This window comes from Trachymyrmex cornetzi, unplaced genomic scaffold, assembly GCF_001594075.2.
Source record: "Trachymyrmex cornetzi isolate Tcor2-1 unplaced genomic scaffold, Tcor1.1 scaffold309, whole genome shotgun sequence".
Lineage (NCBI taxonomy): Eukaryota > Metazoa > Arthropoda > Insecta > Hymenoptera > Formicidae > Trachymyrmex > Trachymyrmex cornetzi.
The window spans coordinates 402,046-408,852 of NW_017297786.1; the positions used below are offsets into that span (position 1 = coordinate 402,046).

The window sequence follows — 6,807 nt, forward strand, 5'->3', positions numbered from 1 at the left end:
GAAAGTTTGGCTAAACTGGAGATTAAGGCAAAAGTGGTAGAAATTAACGAGCTTTAAACGTCCAATTAGAATGACAAATTACAAATTAATATAAAAACTAATAAGTTTTTACAAACTCCTTTAATTAAAATAATTAATAAAACCATAAAATACGTATTACAGGCGATAGGAGTCGACGCTGGTTATCAGTCAGCTCAATTTTTCTCTTAATACTAAATATATAAACCTTAACTTTGAACGTTTCCACTCATGATTTGAGTCTTCATCAGCAATCTTTCACCCTAGCGTAATTAAGATTGGAGTATTGCATGACAAAATGATATCTCCAACGTTTTTCCTCTCAAATATTGAACCGTTTACTATTTTGTGAGGTAAGTCACATACTCACAAAGTTAGAAAGCTGAGTGGCAATGAGAACTCAAGCTCACACAGTCGCGACGTTTCTACACTGAACAATGAATCTCTCTTATTTAACATTTTGTAACTCGTTAATATGTTATAAATTATTGTCAAATTTTAAAAAATAACTGCGAGAACAATATGTGTCTTGTCATTTCGACAGTCGGTTAAATAATGATAACCAGCGTCGACTCCTATTGCCTGTAATACATATTTTATGGTTTTATTAATTACAAATAAAGAGTTATACGATAGTTTATTAATTTTCCCAATTATCCACACGATTTTACTGAACTAAAATTTAGCTAGATCTAAAAATAATTTTATTGGATCAATCAAAATAATTGCGTAAGGATGTCAAGTGCAATGCTCCAAAAATTTTGACATTCTAACAATTACTTTGTGTCCTAAACTAAAAAAAAATTGTTTATTTGACTAAATTAATTTAGGTGTTTTTATTTCTTTCGTTGGAAAATATAAATTATATTTGAATTAAATATATGTATTTTCTCCATTAAAAGAAATAAAGACGAATTAAATTAACTTAGTCGACTAAATTTTTCCTTAGTGTACATAATTATTTTAATTGTTCAAAAAATTATTTTCAGATCTGTATCTGGCTAAATTTTCAGATACTTAAACTCCAACTTTTTCATGTAGGATTAACTATGATTTAATGAACGGCGCTTTCGTAAAGTATCCTAAGTACTGTAAAGAGTACTAATCCAAGATCGATCGCATTAAATATTTCTGCATCTTGTGTGACTCAGTTGAGGCAGACGTGTTCTCGCCTCGGTCTGAGAATTGCGTTATTTTTCATTTTTTGAAGTTTCCGGCCGAGTTTAATTCGTGCATTTGTATTCCAATTAACTTTGTATTCTATTTAAATGAACTTCGTTACAGGTCGGTTTGGCTCGAGGGATCACCGACGGGTTCGATTTTGTGTGTTTAACCTACCCGAACCTGAATCTAAATATTTTCACTAGCGGGGAAAAAAAGCAGAGAGAGAAATCAACGTGCATTAAAGAAGACATCGTGCGTCGACGGTGGTGGACGGCGGTGGCGCGTTGAATTGCCAATACGCGCGTCAGGATTCGTATCGATTTCATCCCCGTGAAAGCGGAGGCGGACGATGACATGTGCGCGTACGTATTTAACATGCACAACTCCGATGCGCGCGAGGGCCGCGTGTGTAAATCAACGAACTTTCGGACAGACGGACCGTACGAAGGAAGAACGAGCGAAATGGAAATGCGGATGCGCGAAATGCGTGGCTGACAACGGCGGGTGACTCCGTGCATCTCGAAAATCGATCGAAACTCGGTGTACAAGTGCAGTACGGCGCGCTCGTAAAATCGCCGTAAGGCACCGGTCGGCAAATTAAAAAGTTTTTCGGGAACAAAATTGAAAACCGTGAAATCGTAGCGGCACGTAGCGGCCGCACGAGTGAATCCGAGAGAAAGGGAGAGGGCACCTTTCGGCGGTGGTTTTGTTTGAAACGATTGGTTTTGCGGTTCTGCGCGCATTCGGCAAATCCAACGAAGTGGAGAATTTAGAGAATCGATCAGGGCACTATGGTGGAAGTGAAAAGCGGAAGGGCTTGTCACGCAATGCCCGTTAAATTGACGTCGGCCTCGAAATCATCGCGTTCCCGATGAACTCCGCGCCGCGCGATATCGAAATTAATGCCACGACGTAGCCGGCGCTACAATTGACAGAAAAAAAAAGAAAGAGTAGGTAGATAGGTAGATACAGCATTTATTAACATTCTGGGGCAAGCCCTTTAAGTATGTAGGTTCGGTGAAGAAATGCGATTGGAATGCAGCGAAAAATAATGAAAATAAAACAAGAGGTGAACAATATGAAGAAAATAGAGAAAATACAAGAAAAGACAAATAATATAGAAAAAATGTAGTCGCAAAAAACATAAACCAAATAAATAATAATAAAATTATAAAATAATAAGGAAGGAGAGAGAGAGAGAGAGAGAGAGAGACGAAGCTTTAATTAAAGTACGCTCATATTTAAGCGATTAATAAAACCTATTATTAGAGCGAATCAAATTTAATCGCTATTTTGTGCATTTTTGCATATTCTATTAATAATCTCGTTGTGCGATCACGAACGTGGGCTTAGGCAGGGAAGAAAAGAGAGAGAAAAAAAAAGAAAGACGCGGCGAGAGCCGTAAATTACCGCGACGGTCGCGCACCTCTCTCGCGCGCTAATGAAATCCCCCGCCACTCGCGCTTCCTTGGCGCATTATATCCAATAAACTGCGTGTAACTTTATTACCGCCCCCTCCCCTCTGACCCTCGACAACGAAATTACGATTACCATCATCTACGGTATTAAGTACACGGGCATTATTTTGTTCGGCCGGACTTAACCGTCTTTACGAGCCGACTCTTCAGCCTCCGTCACTCCCCCCCTCCCCCCTTTTTCCTCTTTCGTGCGTTCTCCTCTTTTTCGTTCGTCCGATATTCTTTTTCCTCTTTACGCCACACCATACGGCGAAAAATATCCAGAATTTGTGCGTGAGAGAGAGAGAGGGTTAAGAGAGCGGAGTCCGCGGCTAGCGGCATCGGCCAGGTGGTGCGCTCCGAATTATACCGTGCCCGCTCACAAATACGCACGTACGTGTATAGTGGTATACGTACCTGCTGTCGAAATGCCGTCGTGACACCGTACTCGCGCACGGTGCATTCGTACCCGTATGTAACCGCGCAAGCGAGAAAGAGTAACAACAGCACGGCGCGTTCGACTCGTCCCAGGTGGGAGGCAGCTGCCAGACGGCAAGACACCTGCCATACCCTGCCCTTCCTCCTTGATCAGCCGGCCGACCCGTTTCGAGGGTCGAAGAGGAGCCGTCGTTCTCCTTCTCTTCTCTCGCGTTGTCTCCTTTTACTCCTTGCCCTGCTCGAGAGGCGCTGCGCCGAAGATGGAAGACGCGCGCGTCACGCTGTTGTTGCGATGGTCATCACCTTCTCGACCACATGCGGGTGCCAGTACGTAGCAGGTGTTGCCTTTCTCTTGTGTATCTCTCTACCTCTCATTATTATAATTAGTGCGTTAGTCCAGCGCGTGTAATCCAGCACGGGATACGTCGGTCGACACGTGGCGATCACTCCGGTCGATGACGGCTGCGCTCCGTCCGCGTTATTTGTACAGGAGTCGTCATACGAGAAGCAATTATACGTTTAAACACACGTGCAATGAAAGAGAAAGAAAGATGTCTACGTGCATTGCTTGAGAGCGCAATTGATATTGTAGTGCTTCGTTAAAGCACTGTTCGGAAGAATTGTAAAAAGATGACAGAAAACTATTCGCAAAATTGCATAATATTACATAAGTTTGAGAAACAGTTTTCTTTATTATTACATTATTAAATTAAGAATGCTTTATATAAAAAATAATAATTCATCTACATAAATATTACAGTAAAATTCCGCAGAACAAGAAGTGTTCTGCATGAAAGAGTATGTTTTATGGACTATAAAAATGTATAATGCCTTACTATATAAATTAAAGCAGTACGAGAGACTTGAGCCATTTAAGCAAAAGTTAAAAGAATATGTAGTATATAATATTACCTAGAGATTTAAGGTTATGTATTTCTACAATATAATGTATTTGAAATAGTTGGGGAAGCTGAATAAAGAGAGTCATTTATTCATTCGTAATTATTAATGATTCTTTTTTTTACAAAAATATATCAATGGATTATGAGTAACTTCCTTCATCCATTTAATTCCCAAACATTCATCTTATCCAAGGAGTATTTTAATCATGGACAACGTTAAAGCAAAGAAAATAAAGTTACAAGAAGTAGAAAGAGACTAATTACAAGTCCCTGTTCTGTAACTCTTCACGACAGTGACGGTATCGTTGTTGCGCAGATATTTATGACAAAAAAGCTGCGCAACGACATTATTAAGGATACCAACCTTGTCAAGAGTTGTACATAAAATAAGTCCCTAAGGGAGCCATTTAATAACACAAGTCGACGTAGACATCATTCTATCTTTCTCAGCATTCAATGGATAACGATATTTGTATCGACTTGTGTCATCAAATGGAAAGCACTCTAACTGTATTTACAGATTGTAACAAAATATAACAATAATAATTTAAAAAATATAAGAATAGAAAGAAATATTATACAATGACGAATAAAATTTTGACAGAATTATTGCGAAAAATCGCCGCTGCATTTTTCTTGCACGAACACGCAAGACTCGATGTTGACGCAGTAAAAAAGTTCATTATACCGGCAGTGGACCAACGCATCGTTTTTTACGGCACCTTTAGCCGTCCTTTAGCCGTCGTTCCCTTCTTCGACGTACACCGTCACCGTTTCTTCCAGCCCCACCAGCGCTCCCACGTGGCACGGGTGCCGACTGTATAAACGAGCACGCGCCACCACCTGCTCCTTATTATCCCTACCCCGCTGCAGAAGGAGCACCCTGCAACCCTCGCTGGTGCGCTCGCTCGGCAGACCTGTGTTATTTTCTTCGGCGCCTTTGCTGTCGCCGCCGGATAAGGGAGGCGCCGAGTAAAATCCTCCATGGAATTTTCTCGTTCTATGGGTTTATGCAGTTTGGACAGAAAGAAAAATTATTGCGAATGATTTATACGAAACTTTCTGAAACCTGAGCAACACTTGTATACCAAACTTTGAGTTAATTATAGCTCTATCAATTTACTTGAAATATAAAATATATTACAATTTTAATCCTTCTCTCGTTTCTCGAGAGATATATTCATTCCTTTCGAAAAAAATATTTTTTTTTTTGCCTCTTCATAGCTTCATTACGGGAAAGAATATACACGAAGCACACAATAAAACATGATAAATTCTTGGAATTAAAAACATGCAAAAGGCCTCCGAGATGCGCTGTCACACTGAAGGAGTCAAATGCAAGGACATTAAGTATACGATGTATCTACTAATTTCCCCGTCCTTGTCGGATGGCGCATTTGTATCTGGGAGTTGGAATTGCTGTCTGAAATATTTAGCAGTCTAGCCTTGGACATACAAGAACGAGAGGGGCGTTACGACGGCCGAGGGTTAGAAATATATAGGGGTAGTGCCGATCCGTGTTCTACGAGGGATCTTGAAAGAAGATCGATTTAAAGGAAACCCAGTGTGTATTCTCTCTTTACCTTCTTCTTCTTCTTCTTCTCTCTCTCTCTCTCTCTCTCTCCCTCTCTCATTTGCCTCTTAATTATTAAAAACTATACAGGTTTTAATTCAAGATTTTAATAACTCACATATGTATATTGTTTGTTAGCCATTCGTAGTAATTAACTACACGCGAGTAATGAGAAACGCAGAAAAAATAGTATGCATTACATTATAATATTACATTAATAATGTAGTTTTCAATTACTTTATATGCCATACGAAACGTACTATAAAACCAGAAAATGTTACCACGAAAGCGCCCACTCATTTTTACTTCAATAGCTGAAGAAAAAAATTACTGATGGATAATGTTATGGAGAAAGAACGAGACGGTGCTCAGAGTGCTGGAGTTGGAAGTACGAAAAGAGGTAGCGAATGCCTGGGATGCTGATACCGACATCCCACGGTGGCACCCGGTTTCACCCAACAACACCTCTTCTTTCTTCTTTCCTCTGTTAACTCTTTCTTGTTCTCTTTCTCTCTTACTTTTTGTTTCTATCTCTCGAGAATATGTCTCTTCCTGCTTCTCACTCTGGTACGTAATATCAAGAACTACTACACCACGTATTTCCGTCTCTCATATGGCAACTGTATGCGAATTGTGTTATATGATATTTGCGAACGGTGTAGATTTCCGAAGGGAGAGATTACGTGTGTAATTTAAACAGCAAACGAATGAGGCGAATAATTGCAACGCAGAAAATGATGGTTCTAAGCTATAAGTAATTTTCAAAGAAAGCTGAGTGAAGAATTTTATTCAAAAATCAAAATAAATTGCGTAATAATTAATAAATATCAATTACTTGATTTTATAAATTTCTCGGTATTTCCAATTGCAGCTGTCAAGACTAAAATAGAAATTTTTTATTAAGTCACATAACTAACATTTGCACTGCAAAGAAAACGATTCTGCACATCCAGCGTTTTCCCAAAAAAGGGTGCGGACTCACTTTTGGACTTAGTGGCGAATTCTGAACGAGAGAACGGAAGGTTCCTTTGAGTGCGCGCAATTAATTAAGAAAACGAGACGAAGAGTGACGATCATCTTGAACGAAAGGTCCCGTAAAAAATGTCGTATCTTGCAATTAGCGTTTCTTTTAATACTCACCGTCAATCAGACCTCGCGTGTACGTGTACGCGCTAATTAATCCCGAATATACCTTGAATTGCCGACGTCGATAGGGAGAAAGAGAGGGGGAGAAAGGTAAAATAATTCACGAGGG

At 39.7% G+C, this 6,807-nt stretch overlaps 1 long non-coding RNA gene across 1 annotated transcript in view; it reads left to right on the top strand.

The window, feature by feature from the left end:
• The window catches only part of LOC108762610 (uncharacterized), a 21,109-nt gene extending 18,714 nt beyond the window's left edge, over positions 1-2,395 (top strand). Inside the window, exon 3 of the long non-coding RNA XR_001940178.1 lies at positions 2,370-2,395. This is a non-coding gene — a long non-coding RNA (uncharacterized LOC108762610). The remainder of the gene's footprint in view (positions 1-2,369) is intronic.
• The last annotated feature ends 4,412 nt before the right edge of the window (positions 2,396-6,807 follow it).